Raw genomic sequence first — 17,891 nt, 5'->3', positions numbered from 1 at the left:
TGCAGTGTTTGTTCCAATAAATAAATAAATCTAATCACAACTGTATAACATCGTTATTCAGGTGGCCTAACATAAAACTGTAATGTTTGGAGAGGCCTTAGAGGGGGAAGAGAGGAAAGAAAAACCAGCTGCAATGAATCTTCCAGTTTTAGGTGATTAATGGCAAGGCAGCTGCCAACTGGCTTTTTAAGCTGAGAGTTAAGAAGTCACCCAATTTGTAGCTTTTATTCTATTTTTTATTCTATTGTCACACAACTGAATTATTACTTAAGGATTCAAATTTTGCTTGAAAAACTGGACATAAGAACTTGAATTGTACTTTGCAGGCATCGAACAAGTTTGCTCACTCCATTATTCTTTGAAATGCGATCAATAGGTCACCAACTCTGGCTTCTTGACTTGTTGCATTAACAGGCAACAAATCGGATAAACAAACCATAAAACAGTGTAGGAACCAAATGGCTTAGGAACATAACATGTTAATTTCTTTCTTCGTTTCTTTCTTATATAATATGTTTTCTGTCCATAATGGTGTATATTTATGTAAATAAGAATCCAGAGAGTTTATATTTCAGAACAACAAAGGCAAAATAATATACATGTAAATACAATGACAGGTAAACAGTCAAGAAAAGAAAAAAAAATGGCTGAACTGCTTATCTTCTGCCAAGAGACGGTGGCTAACAATTGAGTACAGTTTTCTCTAAGTTACAATTACGCCATTTAATTTTTATACCACACACTGAATAACAAAGACAAGTTAATTTATGGCAATGCAATCGGAAGTGAGCAATATCATTGATATATGAAAACTTTGGAGGAAAATAGCATAATATGAAAAATCAAATATTTGCAGAACTACTCAGAAGGTTTAATGATATTCCTTTTTCCATGGACTCCAAAATACCAAATAGAAGCACTAAGGCTTTCTTCAATTTTCACCTTACACTTCAGACTTTCTAACAACTGCTTTAGATAATACACATATAATGCTCTGTTATAAAACAAGGTATTTCTAACTGGTTTAAGTTATTACAATGCTCCCACTTTCTCAGGTATGGAAAAAAGCTACCAGATAAGAGAACAATGCAGCAAAAGCACCAAATACTTCTGAAATAGCTGCTTTAAAAATGCAGCTCTTACCCAAACAGAGCTCAATGGCCATGTCCAAAAAGCTACTTCGGGAGAAAATATCCTTATAAAAGCAAAATCTTCTGTTAGAAGCAACACTAAACCATGATGGAAGGCACACCACTGGAGAAGCTGCTTATGTTCACAGCATTAAAGGTCAGCCAGCCTTATGAAACCAAAACTCCTGTATTTCCTTACAGGATTTTCAGGAAAGAAGAGGGTGCTTTGTCACACATGTACAGCAAATCACAACAGTTCTAGGTATGCAGAATTTACTGGGTATGTAAAGTCCAGTCTGCACAGCTACAGTAGGACTGACACGCATATGTATAGCACAGTTTACTCAGGATTTTGTTTTTAACTAACCTGCCGAAAAAGAACCAGAAGTAGTAAAACTCTTTTCTAGAAACATTTCTAGGCAGAAAAATAAGAGATCTGAATATAAGAAAGCCTTCTATCATGTGTTAAAGATGGAATGCCATTTATTTAAAAGCTTTTCTGATGTGGCCAGATCATCAATGATGTTATCCATATAAAAAATATATACGAGATGTATAAAATGAGTTTTAAATAATGTTAATCTTTAATTGCATTCCTATGCAATAAACATGTAATAAATAAAATTATTTATTTTCCCAACAGGGTTAAAACAAACTGTAAGAATTTCTAACCTTGATACCAGCTTAAAACTTCTTTAATTATTATTTATGTCTAAGTATATTATCATAATCAAAAGACAATTTTAGGACTGGAACAGATCTTCATCACAATACATCCCAATATGCTTATATATATATATATACACACCTGTAAATGTATATACAAATGGAAGGACTAATACAACTTTGTCATTTGAATTATACTATAACTGCTGGAAAGCTCTTAGAGGAAAGAAAAAAAATAGCAAATTAAAAAATAAAAAATATTTCGGGCAATAAGATTACTAATTATTCTATCTAAAGGCCAAGTCAAAAGGGCCTGGAATTAATGAATACTTACTTCTTCTTAATCTGAAGTACATCGGTCACAGCCCTCCCTCTTTCCTTATTTTACTTTTTTTTTTTTTAACGTAAATCACTAAGTCAGTCAATAGCAAAGTTGTCAGAGAAATTCTCAGAAACTCAAGAAAGACAAAAAAAAAAAGCTTTATCTTATTTTATTAAGTCTAATACTTTGAATATTTAAATGTAGAAGCAAAAATTCATTAAAAAAAAAAAAAGAGGAAAGTCTGAAAGTCTGCCCTTAAGGCAAACTAGAATCATCTAGCACTATATTTGTAAATGCTCCCAAACAGTCTGAGCAATCCAGAAACTCTTTCTAATCCTGCAATTTATGGTTCTTCAATGTCATGAAGACCAGCTAGTTTTAGCTGTGTTGGTTTTAGTTCTTATACTGACTGAAATTCATGGCACTTGAAGCTGCTTTTTATTTTTCTTTATCCTGCCCAGCAACATAGCTCATCAAATCTTTGGATGAATCTGAAGACAAGGTAGAAAAATCAATTCTAAAATTTCACTGTTAATTTTCACTGTTAATTTTTTTAGATATTATACTCTTGAGTGTAGACAGGATCTCCCAGTAATATTTAACACGGCATGATCTTTGTGAGGTGCTTTATTATTCAAACATAGAAAAAGCCTGGAGCCTGATAAACATTGCATTAGTCTAATACATGCATGGGAATTAACTGAACACACGACCAACAAGTGATACACCTTTTTATAGGCCAGCAGATACATGTGGATGTTACAGTCACTTCAATATTCAGGTTTATGAGTCCCTAAAATCAAAACATTTTCTTTTGTCAAAAACTAGACCTGTCTTCTCTTGAGCAAAATGGAAGGCCAGGCATAAGCTCTATATCTTGGTCTGATGGTCCTAGGATGTGGATTATAACTACAGGAGGTGGAAAGGCACAGTAAATTACTTGAATAAACTGTATTCTGAATATTTAAAGAGTATTCTGTTGTGGCTATAGACACATCTAGAACTGTGTAACTGGGAGTAACTAGTCTGGTGAAAGTCATCCAGTTTTTGTTGAAAGTGGAAGAACTAATGAATGCTTACTAAAAGGTATTTTGCCTGAATATATTACGGCTATAAAACTGATTATATTATAAAGATAGTTTTTAATTATACTAACCATGCCTTAATGTCTTAGCAAAAAAACAAACAAACATTAAAAAAAAACTGTTTAGAAAATAAATACGTCACAGTAATGTTTTATAAGATTTTCCTTTTTTAAGATCACAGGACAGATTCTACATTACTGTGAATACTGCGATATCACATGCTCCACTGCAAAATGACTGCAATGATCACTGTTATGATTGGCATAAATCCAAGCCCTTTAAGTTCTGGACTAAGTAAATAAACAGAGTAACAGAAAATTCAGCACAGTGTGTGTTACCAACAAGCCACAAATTCCTAGCAAAGCTCAAGCTTCTTAAACAACAGAAAGAATCTGGTATCTCCTGAGGCCAATGCAATCTCTCAATTTAGACTGTTCCAGTATAAGACAGTGTAAGCAAGACACAAAGATAAGCATTAAATCTACTGCTTTAAAACACTGCATTCTCTCATTCAAAGAGGTTCATTAAGTAAATCTGACATGCAGCACTGAAAACCCTCTACATGCTCCAGACATTTCCTTACAAATCAACAATAATAAAGAAACCCTAGCTTGATCTTAAGGCTTTTATTTTGAAACTTCAGTGAGGAATTGAGATTTAATCTGAACCAAATTGAATTAAGCGCCTTAAATTAGCGATACAAATTCAGTATTCCTGAGCTCTCATGAATCTAAGTGACAGGTGAAGAAAGACCTCCAGCTCAGACACAGAGTACTTGATCAAGACAGAAGTGAACACAGCTCACTCATATTTAAAACATTCTTTCATATATTTTTAATAAAACTTTTACAAATTCAAAACCAACTTCATAAATCAAACATTATTCAATACATGAAGCTTCAAGGTTTCCCCTGTTATGGCTGTGAGCATGACTGTCTCTGAGACAAGGGTTTTGCACTTGAATGCTTGAGGTTTTATGAAAGGTTTATTGGATTTCATAGTCCCTTAAGGGGAAACCCTTTAAATGTCTTTGCAATTATAAGTCTAATAACAATTTCAGCTCTTGGACAGAGCCTTGACTTGACAAAGATAAGGAACTGGAAGTTGCTCAGTCAATACAAAGCTATTAATCTCTGTCACCCTGCTGTCATTGTGGCTCAGGGAAACAATGTAGTTTCTTGACCTACGTGAAGTCATGTAGTGATTTTATTCAGGATGTCAGCATTCATCAGTACAGATTTTGTCACACCCCGACTCACTTGAAGAGCTCCCAGTTCTTTATCTTGACTGCGTTGACACCCTTCAGATACCAGTAGTTTGTTTCAGTCTCTGCTTATTATTATTATTTAGCACTTACTCATGTGTAAAAGCCTCTAAGAATGAAGTTTTAAGTTGGTATATAGGCAGTTTCATCACTGCCTCCTGTGTCCTCAGAGAAGGACAGTTTTAAATTGCCAAATGCTCTATATGCTTTCATATTCAAATGAAGGTTAATTTTGTTAATCTTAGGCAAAATTAGATTATTAATTTTCCTTAGCAGTGTGCTTCTTAATGTCATCCTTCTCTGATCTTGAAACAGTGTACAAAAGTTGATCAAACTCTTAACAGATTAACCAGCCAATGTTACAGTTCATGAGCTAAAAATGTGTAATTAGTATGTGTTTGGCTTAAATGAACCAACTTTAGCTTTATTTTTCAGCCTATCTGTGCTATACAAGAAGCTACAAAACAGATTAGTTAATGGACTTACTTTGAAGTCTTTGTGATTAACAAAAGGACCCCTATTTTCTTCCAGAAAACTTCAGAGCAGGCTACAGTTCCATAGTTTAACAGAGGTATACCAGTAAGTTATGTAAGTGCTTTACATAAATATTAAGATTTCATTAGATACCACATAAAAAAGCAAACGGATGTAAAACAAGTAATATAATCAGTTCATAATAATAATTACATATAATATAATATAATTATAATATAATATATAATTATTAATTATAATATAATATAATGTAATTATAATTATAATATAATAAATAAATACAATAATTACATTCAAATCTTTAATAAATATTTGCTAAAGGACTTACGGAATAATGAAAACGTGTAGCACGGCAAAACTAATTAAATTATGAGTAAAATAACATATGAATAATGATTAGATGAGTTGTATTACCTTTCAAACACCAATTTGTGATATTATACTGAACAGTGAATACTAGCAAAACATATCAAAATTAGTAATCACCACAACAGAACACTTAACAGAAAAGTATATACTATATCTTTGTCCAGCAGTAAAGAGCAAGGTCACTGACTTCAGCAAGACTATTCTATAATGCTCTACATGAATAAGCAAGAGATGTTCAAAGTGAAATGACATCCTCCCAAATCTGCAATGTTGATCATTTCATATTGTATAACAATGATGAATGATACTATTAAATAGTAGGTGGGGGGCTTGGGGAGGGGGTGTCTTCCCCTCTCCCCCCTTTCCCCTCCCTCATTGAGCAATTTGTGTGCAAGGACCTACAAGAGAAAACTAACTTGGTCTTGGAATAAGCCACTATATAAGATAACACTTAGGTCAGATAAAATGTATCAGCAATAAACCACAGCTATTAAAGGCCTGTTTATGAATTTTAGGAAAATACTTCTACCAAAAAAAAAAAAAAGTGCATCTGTGCATTCATACAAGAATCATGTTATATAGGTAAATATGAAGTTCCCATTAGAGACTATGAAAAAAATCCCAGCAATTTTATTGCTTTCAGGTATTCTAGGGCTGCAGTTTTTGTTTTTAAAGAAAACTCTTCTTCCTCACTCCTCTACTTATCCATTTCTGATGTTCTCCTCTCTGTCCTATTATCCTTGTAGTTTTACTCTTTTTTGCCCTTGCATCTGGCCTCTACTCTCCATCTGTTTTGCTGAACAGGTTGCAGAGCAAGTTATATAATAACTTTCAAATCCTCCTGCTGAAATTGGCTGCCACCAGCCTGCTGGTCTTACACTTGCTGAGTCAACCTGCTCTTCTAGATGTAGTTCTTCCAGTGTACAAGACTGACAGAAGGCAGTGCTGGCTCAGCAAAGTCAACATGAATAAAGGTGATAGTAGACAGCTGCAGAAATAAGCCAAGAATTAGCTTCAAATGAAGTTTGGGGCTGTTGCATCTCCCTAGGCTTCAAAGTATGAAGATTTTTAAGCTGTTTCATAATGTAGCTGCAACTGGTTGAGGAAAGAAAACTATCATCTCAGTATTTCCTTTTTTTTTTTTTTTTTTTTTTTTACTGAACAAGTCCAAAGAAAAAAGAACACCAACTTGGAAGACATTCATTGAAGAGTTCTGGTGAATGCAGAAACTGAAGTTAATGAGGAAATTGGATTAATGTATCGTTTGTCTTCTTCTTGATTTTCTAGATTTAATCCTGTCATGGCAGGAATCTATGCTCACTGAAGTCTATAAGCTGTTCCCAATAATGTAGGATTAGAACCCACAGGTATAGCTGAAATTGCTATTTACCTCCTTTCTCCTACATTGATATATTCTGTATCAAATCAATCGCCAGTGTCTTTTAGTTTTACATCCTCTACTAACACTCTCACTCCTTTCAATCTGTTATTTTTATTTTTTTTCTCTTCGGTTCCATTCATTACTTCTTCTGGCATTACAATGATTAGTAAGAAGAAATGACATTCCTTCCCTCATGGCACATCTTACATATTGTGTATCTGCTCCAAATCATAGCTGCTTAAGCCAATCATGTTCTCACTATTGTCTGTGCTTATATATGTGCATGTAGGCTTATTTATGTATGCACATGTGCAGCATCTGTCATAAGCAGCCCTGAGGTAGTCTGTTAATATACAAAAACAACAAAAGCAACAATAATAATAATAATACAAGAGCTACAATAATAATGATAATACAGGAGCTATTACCAACTATAAAAGCAATGACTGGTTCATTTATTCCGTTACCTTACAGAGTTTAGTTATTACTTTCCTTTCAAGTCAAGCCAGGACTTTTCATGATTCTGGACCAGCGCCAGTGCTACATCGCAGTTTGACAAAATGTACTGCAAAGTGTACTCTCTCATGCACTGATACACTGTGCACAGCTGTCATCATCTTTTAACCTCTTTCAATGCAAATTAGATGGGATTGGCAGGAGAACACAAAGTGATTTTAGACAGTAGCAGTTTGGTACAATGGGCAATATCCTTATTACAAAGGTGATGTTTTATTTTTTCTTGCTGTCTGCACATTCTTGAGTTCTACATGGTAGTATATTTCCAATACTTAATGAAATAATATTCATGGATATGTTCAAGGCTTATTTCTCTTTCTAACAATGAAACACCTAGGTTATCTTATTCCATCTTTGTTCATTCTGTACATCAGTATTCATCTACCTTCCATTTCAAATGGCCAAAGTAGATTTTCCAACAGGCCTCTTGTTTTACTGAGAAAGTCAAGGATAACATCATATTCAATCCATCAGGAAGGAGGTATGCATTTACAGCTACTTACCCCACTAGAAAATACCCGAGTTTCTGGTAAGGACATGGCTCAGTGTGTGATCTGGAAGTGCCTGTTACCAAATAAATTGTCCATTTTCTGGGAAGCCAGATATTGCACCAAATATCTCCCTGTAACTTGCTCCTCCTCTTTTCCATCACTATTATAACAGTGAAAGAGTTCATCTCATAACATAAATACAAATACTTCATTAGCAAAGATTCTAAAAAGGTTTATTCTTCCTGTGGTTTCACACCACTTCTCAGTCCCATTAGTTCTTAAAATGTCACTTACAAGCGTTATCTCATTAAACAAGAGGCTTAAATTTGAAATAACAATACCTCAAGATTAATATATGAAAATTCCCAAACACAGATACTCATTCTTTCACTGCCTTTATCTTAAGGCCAAAGACTTCATCCTTCTTCTTCAGTTTTATCTTGTTAGGTGATAATGTTTGTAGCAACTCAGTTATTAGTGTTTGAGAAATACTTCTCATGCCTAGAATCAGTGTTGTGAATAAATAAAATACTACATAAAAGCCGTGTTATCAGAACTCCTGTTTAGGTGTAACAGTCTAAAAATCTCAGTAGTAAGAGGAAATTTAAGTAAAAATAGGCCTGTATGAGAGTCTATAAATGACATGGCTCTGAAGCTATACTGATACTTGTAGGAATAGAATCATAGAAACATCTAGGTTGGAACAGACCTTCAAGATGATCAAGCCCAACCATCAACCTGACTTACCAAATCCTACCACTAAACCTTGCCTCTTACGGCCATGTTTATACATCTTTTAAATACCTCCAGGGATGGGTACCCCATCACTTCCCTGGGCAGCCTGTTCCAATGCTTGACTACCCTCTCTGTGAAGAAATGCTTTCTAATATCCAATCTAAAACTCCCCTGGCACAACGTGAGACTACTTCCTCACATTGATACAGTTTGCTTGTATGGGCACAAGAAAATAGTCTTTGTTTAAATTGGTGTTTAATCTTTCATTCCCTCAAGCTAGATTTATTTTAAAAATAAAATTAGGAAAAAAAAAACAGCTAAAAGCTTTAAAAACAGCGTTTGTAAAAACACAATATCTGATGATTTAAATTTGTTTATATGTTAATGACTGGTGGTACAATGTTTCACTGTGTAGTTCTTTCATTTAGAAGTTATGTCATAAAAGAGAGATTGCACTGAAAACCCTTTTCCCTTGCATTGAACAGAACTAGAGAAGCACATCCGAAGATGCTTCCCAAGCTGTAGAAGGTATAAATCAGTGGAGTTGCAGTGTGTGGAACAATACATCTCTTTCAAACTGCTTTCAGAAAAATTGCTCCATCTGTTAGCTACTTGGTAATAAATAAAGGGGATCAGAATAAAATGGATTTTTAAAATAACTGAGAATGTATTATACAGAAAGATTTTCTATGTCAAAGTATTTCCATGTTGTTTTGACATGATTGTTACAAATTAGCCTTTCCAGTAGTTTTCTTTTGCACAAGCATTCTGACACAACACTACTTCCCATTACTTTTTTAATATGCTTTATTAAGAGCTAAATAAGTTATTCCCAATTTACAATGATGCAAAGAATCAAAATGGGTACTTCTCATTAAATCCACAATTCACTGACTGTGCTTCACCAGCATTTTGAATAAGAACTCTCATGAGAAACCAGTATTTGTGATTATTCTTTTCAAGAAATTTAGAAAAACTTGCTGTCAGTGCAACTGAGTGATGAGAGAACTTGAAAGATGCAGTATTTTGTCTACAAGATAGCCTACAAGTTGGGTAGCATCACAGAAAAACTTGGCTTTACAAAGAAGGGTCTGAGTTAATTCCAGTGCTTACTGGATGGTAGATGTGTGGAGAGGGTGAAATTCTTGATTCATAAAATCAGAACAGAAATAGAGTATTACTGAGTTCCCCACCCCAACAAACAGCCAAAAAAGTCCTGGCCAAAAACACAAGCTTTTTAATTTCAGTGTAAGGCAAACTAGTATTAGGAAAAAAAAAAAAAAAAAAAGAGAGAGAGAAGTAAATTTAAAACAAAATTTGAAAAGTCCCATGTCAACAATAGGAAAACTTTATTTTTTGCTTTCTTCAAATGAAGTTCTGGAGAAAGACGACTTCAATTTTACGAAACATTTCCATTGTGACAGAACAATGTAGTCTACAATAATAAAGTTTCAATGCTTTCTGGTTTTGATTTTTGTTTGTTTTTAACTCATATAGCAGATAAATAAATACATGCAGTATCTAGTGTATTTTATTTACTTGTACAATATATGTACAAGTCAACTCAAACAGAAGGAATGAAGTGCTTTAAGACTGACTTTTACAGATGAAATATAACTTATCATCATGTAAATAGTTCAAAGCATTCAAAGCATACCAGAAACTAATCTCCGGTCAGCAGATTACCAGACCAGCGGCTTAAATAACTCTTGTTCTGTAGCTCAATAATGCAAGATGAAATTGTATTTCTTAATATCTGTCAGAATTTTGGGAAATCATTCACCTTGTGAATTCTGAAAAAAACTTCCATCTTACTGAAAGCTAGTGTATGTGAAATTTAAAAACATGTAGATTTGGTAAGATTTTTTGTTTTGATGTTTAGAGAAAGCTAAACAGAAAAGTCAATGTAGTGATATGTATATATATTTCATTATTTCTAATGGATTAGAATCTAAAACCTTCAGTTTAAAGGTCATGATGACTATTGTGCTAGACAGTCTACAGGACATACAGGGCACTATCCCTCTCCCCAGTGAGACTGTAATTATTGCTTCATACAAAATGAACTAACTAAAGGGAGAGTAATGAAGTAATGTGTTTTTGCAAGTCTTTTTTTTTTTTTTTTTAATGTACAGGATCATTAGGGTCAGAGCTAGAGGTCTATCCCGCCAGAACAGACTGAAGACCAACTCCTTCTTTCCTTCAGATCAATATATGTCTTTACAATAATCTTGGTGCAATAAATCTTGGTGCAATATAAAATTTAACATAAAATCCCACCTCTTTTTTCTAAATACAGCTACTGGTGAGTGCTGTAGAGGAATCTGTCATCCCTTGTATATGCCCTGAATTTGCAGTGTCAGAATGTTCTTGTTCTCCACAATAAGTTATTTATATTTCTTGTAGCTTCCTTTATCCAAGTCCTGTAGCCAACAGAAAATTAATGGGGTTTTGATTAGGCTGATAGTGATTTCCAATCAGTCCTTAATATTTAGTTAATGAAATTGTATTAGATGTTGCTATTACAAAGAGGTATTTACATGCTGGAAAAAAGGCCTCAAGGGAAGCTGTAACTGTGCAAGGTATGGCAGCAGCACGAACAAGGAGAATTCTACAGTGTTTAAACTTGATGTTCTAGAATTTCACAGGTCTTATGAAAGTGGAGTGTGTCTGGGTTTGGGTTAATTTATTCACGAATTATGCTACGTTATAACATAGGTTTGATCATATTCAGGAATAAACCATTCCAGAGTGAAAAATTATCATGCATTAACCAATCTTAAATATCTGCTGAAAGCTTTTTCTTTTCATCTCATGTCTCATTTTTCACCTTACTGCAGATCTGTGGGTGTAATAACCATAAAATGATCCTAATGTCCTATTGTATATTATTACTGAAATGCAACATTACTGCTTAGATTCAGTTTACTTTTTGACCACTAAGTCTGGAAGTTGTTGCTATGATCATTTTTACATGAGAAATTTAAACACTCAGGAGTGTTATAACATTGAATTTAAAAGAAGAAGAAGAAAAAAAAAAGTCTTACAAATTAGTAAGAGTGGCCAGGCATGAAAATAGAGTTCCTTCCTTCAAATAGAAGTTATCTACACAATAGCCCTATATCAGGAACACAAAATGTGTAATTAAAGTTCTGAACAGAAAAATAGCATGCCCTGATTATACACAGTCAGTGAAAAATGAGAAAAGCTTTTGAAATCTTCCAAGCCACAAGGCAGTGATACTCCATAAAAATACAATGGAGAAGGTTGCATTATATTACCTCATAACACAAGATTAGAGAGTTCAAAAACATATCCTAACTTTGGCAGTGGACTACAGAGCTTGGAAGTATTTTACCTACTCTGAAGGCAAGTGGATACCTCACATTGTTCTCTGAACGTCTTTTTTGTTTATTTATTTTTAATCCCTAGAGTTTAAACACTGTATGAAGAACTCTGGTCAGGAAGTATGACGGATTCATCTCTCTTCTTATCTACCTGATCTCTTTACTTTGTCTTTGACCTCTGGATAAACTGGGTTTGATTTCAAGTTGGACATTATATCTTCATATGGTCTCCTACAGTGCACCTATTTTAAATCAGATATTTATATAACAAAGAAATACTACTGCTCAAAAAGGACTGAGAAATTATATCACATTAAATACAAAACCATTATTTCAGTCTATAGGGATAATAAATGGGAGAAAAATAAAAAAATATTATAAACACTAAAATTAGCCATAGTTGCCAGCCAAAATATCTTTGTCTTTAACTCACAGAATTCAAGAATGAAATTTTGTTTGAATGAAGACTGAAAGCTTCATCAGTAAACCCATCCCCATCTCCAGACACAGAGCCTATTAGAATAATGTTAGTCTGCATATATTTGACTGTTATTTGTAAGTTACAAAGGATATTTGAAATTAGTCTAGAGAAAATTCACTAGAACTATGCAACTATGCTTACAGCAGCTGTACATCTGACTATGTTTTACTATTACAAAAAAGAACAACACAAACATACTGAAGCATTCAGGTTCGCATTACAAACACCACACAAAAAAGCCAGGAAACGATGGCATGAACCACTGCATTCGAAGACACACACATTTTCAAGTACACATATTACTACAAGTTCTTCCAGAGACTAACTATGACTCTCAACATGATGTGTTCCCCTTAAAGAAATGCATCTGTTCTGCAAGGTAGTTTAAGTCTGCTTCAAGGAGTTTGTAGTGTCACAGTACTCATTGCCTTCTCCAATGCATTTTTTCCTAGGGTTAACTTACAACTGTTAACTGAGGTAAAGTAGAGATAGGAGTAGGAAGAGGCAGAAGTTTAACAGAACATCAGAGTAAATGCTGAATGAGAAAAAAGGTATGCTAGCAATTGTAAATAGTCTTCAAGAAAAAAAAATGTAATACAGCAAAGAGTTGCTGTTAAAGGAAAAGATTTCAACTGAAAATAAATTCTCCTTAATGAATACAGATGATTATACCTCTGAATTAATCTATTATTTGTAAATTGCTTTCAGACCTGTTTTCAGCTATTAAAGCAATTATAAATTACCCAACTCTACTTGATTTTTTTCAAGAACTCTCCCACACATTGTACCTAATCAACTTAAGATGCTCATATTTGAGAAATCTAGCATAAACATGCAATGCCTTTCAAAAATATCAGTCAATAATGAAAAGCCAAAGTGCCAATGACAAATTTCAGCCAGAGGCAAACTTAATTTTCCTATAAAAATAAATAAACATGGATAAACAGAAACAAAAAACCCACAACCATACATAGAGAAATCAAAGGACTAACATTGTAAAAATTTCCTGCTGACAGCCTGAATCTGTTTAGAGACAAAACAAGACTTTCCTACATATATTATTGAATCTATTATGAAAGTTCCAATAATTCATCTCTGGAACCATTACAAACATTGAATTATACAGAGTTTCTGCAAGGAAAAAAAAAAAAAAAACAAACAAACAAACCACAAGTCCACAAGTCTTTCCTCTACACTTTAAGAGGCTTATTGTAAAAAGCTGAATGCAGCTGATTCACAAAAACGTCTTTTGTTATGGAAATTCCCCGGTTTGCTGTTCTGACAACATAGATGAGTCTTTCACTGAAGGTTCAAAGACAGTAATGGGAGTAATAGAAATAACAGGTATGAGAATAAGCAATGGTACAAGCAGTAAAGGGACTGTCAATGAAAGTAAAAACAGGTTCTAAAAGGAGTAATGTTTGGAACATTAGTGAACATCATCTAACTAGCTGTAATTCAGCTAGCTCAGCTGGGGCCACAGCTATAAGCGAGGAAGGCAGAGTCATTGAAAGATGGCAACAGCCCAGACTGAGTCTCACATTTGAAAGGCTGACTCATATCACTATCATAATTAGCAAGCTTAAATGTAGCTTGGTTATATTTAGTCACACATTTCAGTTGCCTGAAAGGATGCCAGTAAATTTTAGTGTAGCTATTGCTAATCACAATGTCATAAGTGAACATGGCTAACACAAATTGGTAATGACCTCAGAGCCCTAAAGCAGGCTAGGATCTAGGAATGGACCAAGCATCAATGCCTGGCTAATTAAAAAAAAAAAAAAAAAAAAAGGAAATTACATCGTCTAAGATGTGAGGATTTCGTTCTCTGAAATAGACCCTCCCATCCATTTACAAGTAGCTGTAGTCACATCATGCCCATTTTTGGAGCATGTATTATTTGGCTGTATAGATAGAGGTTTCCTATATATGTGAAGCTACATATACACAATATATTATGTATAAATGTAAGCAAGGTGCAATGACTTTGCCTGATAAACAATTTTGATCACCTTTCTGCTTTAGAAAAAAGTGTTGTCTTGAACTGCTGAACTCAGTCTTAGCTGTAACAGAAATTGTCTTCTGACAAGGAGGAAATCATGTTGGTTTTAATGGGCTAAATTCACAATAGACAGGATCAACTTCACTGACTTCAATATGCTGAACTCCTTGACTTTGCTCATCTTTTTCTTAATTTCTAAAAGGAGGAAAAACTGTAAGTAGTGCTCAAAGATATTTTAAAAGTTTAATGGGACTATATTTCCCTTTGGAAAAAGTGGTTGATGTCAGACCAGCAGATAACCTGGTTACCCAGTTTACCCCTAACAAAGTCAGGGGGGGAAAATTCTAACCCCACGCCTGTGAAATGCTCCCAAGAAAGTGAGTGCTAATTAATAACATGAAGGCACCTCACTGCTTTAATATTTGTGCAATAAACCTTGAAGAGACTAGCTAGAATGAGTGATTTGAACAATCACAAAAATTAAACAGAAAACACTCAGAGGTATTTAAATATATCTTCCTTTTCCTATAATTCACTAAAGATACACTACTCAGAATCTTGCAGAACAGCATAAAAGTTTTTCTCTGACCTAGAACCTGGGCTATTCAGATGGTCTATTACCCACTTAATTTTTGGAGCAATTTGACCTTCCATTTGGATTTTGATGTGAATACCACACAACATGATGTCAGGAGCAGTCAAAGCATCATCAGGGCTAAGAAGCTCAGTTGATTGTAGCAGTGAGCTAGTGAGTTATAATTTAAAGGGTCAAAAGCCTTCTGTTATTTTCTTATGGGGCTTTTCTCTTTTGATGACTGCACTAACAGGCCCTGTTCTATTTATTCATTGAAATTTATGTTTATATTCCATGGGAGACGCTCGTCTATCTGCCAGCCTGTGTCAGCAGAATTATAAACCTGTCAGTGACACAGTATTTTAGTAGTGACCTATGTTGGCTGTAAAAACAAATGTAAATGTTCAGACAATTACTTCTACAGAATGAAAATAGTTTCTAACAAATAATGCTGTCAAATAAAGTAGTGACACTACTCATCCTTAAAATAATGAATTTATATCAGCTGCTTTGAATCATGTAAAGGCTTCTGAAAGGCTTTATTTCATCTAATACCTTAAGAAAACTGCAGGTAATTTCAGATCTGTCTAGAATATGGTTAAACAGACAAGCATGAAACAACTTTTAGAGAAGTTTTACAAAGTCCTGCTGAACTTAAATCATCACAGCAAAGTTCCACTACTCAAAAATTGTCTCTCCTAGCCCACAGATGTTAACAGACTGGAAACTGCCATGTCAACATGTAGGTGGGTATTTGCATATTCATCTATACGTGGTAGAAAAGACATTATATTTAAGCAGTATATTTGCCATATAGCATTAATTTCATTGTGTTTTGTTTTTTTTTTTTTTTCTCTCTTCATTGGTTTTCATCTTCACAGGTGAGGTAATTTCCTTCACAGGAGGAATTCAACACAGTGTAATACTGGGGGAAAGGGATTCCATATACAGCAACAGTGAAGATTATCTCAGGAACTATTTACTATTTCTTAAGCCCTTACAATACATGTTGCCTATATTATCATCAAATAAATAGTAGATTTATTATTTAATTTATCATTAAATAAAAAGTAGAAGAGATTACAAGAGGTTATCTGGTTTATTTCTTGCCCCAATGTTTTATGGAATTAAGGTATTTTGCTCAGGGAGATAGGAGGAGGGTGAGCATCAATTAGCACCAAAGTCTTTAAATTAACTACAAAATTAATAACAGCATATTAAAACTATAAAACAACACTTGTAATATGTGCTCGTTTTGTAGATAAGCTAAATTAGTGTAACCATTGAAAATTAGCTCTATTTCAGGAGTTACAGAGACAAACAAATCCAGTCTCCTTTGGTCTCTGTATGCACTAGGATTATGAAGGATTTGGTTCATAATAGCCAGACTAATTATACTTACACACTTAGGGCATTCTTTCATATGAGTTCTAGTTTACATTAAAGAACAACAACAAAAAACACATTTAAGTGTATAAAGTCATACCAATCTTGTCTGTTAAATATTAAAAAGGAAAATTGTGAATCACACTGTTTTTTAAAAATTTAAGATCAATGTTATCTCTGTGTATGTTTTGTTTTTTTAATTAGCGACATTGAAAATTAAAATTTAACATTGTTTCTTTCATTTAATATACTTCACATTTTCCTAGTTTTAAAATATGATTTATAACTGAAGAAAGTGAGAAAATATCTCCAGTTTAGTTTCCTCATGACTACCTTTCCCTATTTAAAGTAAATACTTTTTGAACCATTTTATTGGATGTTGTTGGATGTTATGCAAAATCCAGTTATCTCCTTGAAGTTTTTATTTTAAAATCTTTTTAAAAAGCTATGAGCTGTGACATTTATTTTAGCAAAACTTAAAAAAAAAAAAACACTTTTCAGTAAGTGTTATTTGTACTATCAACTAGTAGCTTCAGAAATGTTTTTTTTTCATTTAACAATGAATAAGCAAACAAGTTTTTTCTTGTAGAACTTCTACTAAGAGTATCCTGGACTCATTAATTTTGGTTACTCTGACATTAATGAAAGCAACAGAAAACGCTTGTCTAGAAACTAGAGAAGTAGGTCTCCCATCTCCCTGCTTCACCTAAAATAGATGATACATAACTACTCTTACATTATCTGCTTGAATCCTATTTATCCCAGTGGTCATGGAAGTTTTATTGTAGTTTCAGGCATTTCCATGTGAGGGAGAGAATATCAGAAGAACAGGAGAATTATTTCATTCACACACACACACAAAAAAAACTGCTCTGTAAGAGTTCCCTTATTCTTAGCTTTAGATATTTATGCTTCAGGGAAGGAATTTATTACACCTACAAATTTTTGAAAGTAAGCAAGCTGATGGCTAAAGTGACTATGAATTTTCATCACAGGTGTTACAATAGGAACTCTACTGATAAATGTATTTGAAAATCTGGTCCTGATATATGTGCCCAAATGGGAGTTAATGTCTTTTAAAATGCTTTCTCCTACTACAAATGCTTGAAGATTACTATTTGGGTTCTTCAATTTCTTTATTATTTCTAAATAGATGCTTTCCAGAGGTGCTGAGCACATAGCTGTTTAAGTTCACACAATCACTGGACACTCAACATGTATGAATAACAGGCCTATACTCATTTCTAGAAATTCTGGTTATTCATTGTTGGAAAATGATAAAATCTGGTTTTTATATCACTTTCTCAGCCACATTTTTCAACAAAGTAGCTTCAAACTAATTACTGTTCTTGTGTTCCTTCTAGCAGTTAAATACTTCTGTTTATTTTAAGTTGCTCATATTGCAAACTAACCTTTCATACTCATACTCATTAGAAAAGTGTTCTAAATAACATAATATGCTCCACAAAAGCTTTTGGCAGGTCAGACAGACAAGGGACTGAAAGGTGATTGTGGCCATTTCTGAGCGATGTGGCTGCCAAAACTCATGGACTTGAGGAAGTTTGACCTTGCACAGACAGTGATCTGTCTTCATGAAAACTGACTGTCACATGCACATGCCTCAATTTCACAGAGGAGCAACCGGAA

At 33.8% G+C, this 17,891-nt stretch overlaps 1 protein-coding gene and 1 long non-coding RNA gene across 20 annotated transcripts in view; one reads left to right on the top strand and one right to left on the bottom strand.

Annotated features, from left to right (window-relative positions):
* LOC310905661 overlaps positions 1-12,137 on the top strand; it is a 34,860-nt gene extending 22,723 nt beyond the window's left edge. Inside the window, exon 2 of the long non-coding RNA XR_014589212.1 lies at positions 1-12,137. This exon is cut by the window's left edge and continues 20,446 nt beyond it. This is a non-coding gene — a long non-coding RNA (uncharacterized lncRNA).
* The window catches only part of LOC310905657 (uncharacterized protein), a 251,501-nt gene that overhangs the window by 174,824 nt on the left and 58,786 nt on the right, over positions 1-17,891 (bottom strand). For 2 of the 19 annotated variants that reach the window (XR_014589193.1, XR_014589194.1), the window contains exon 5: positions 10,735-10,877. The exons of 16 other annotated variants lie outside the window; for them this stretch is intronic. The gene's annotated coding sequence lies outside the window, so the exon portion shown is untranslated. Of the gene's footprint in view, positions 1-10,734; positions 10,878-11,501 lie in introns of all 19 variants that reach the window. One more of the 19 variants, XM_083852263.1, reaches the window with a different exon arrangement.

This window comes from Anser anser, assembly GCF_964211835.1.
Source record: "Anser anser genome assembly, chromosome: 11".
Lineage (NCBI taxonomy): Eukaryota > Metazoa > Chordata > Aves > Anseriformes > Anatidae > Anser > Anser anser.
The sequence above is the reverse complement of the archived record's forward strand: the minus strand, read 5'-3'. Positions and strand labels throughout refer to the sequence as shown.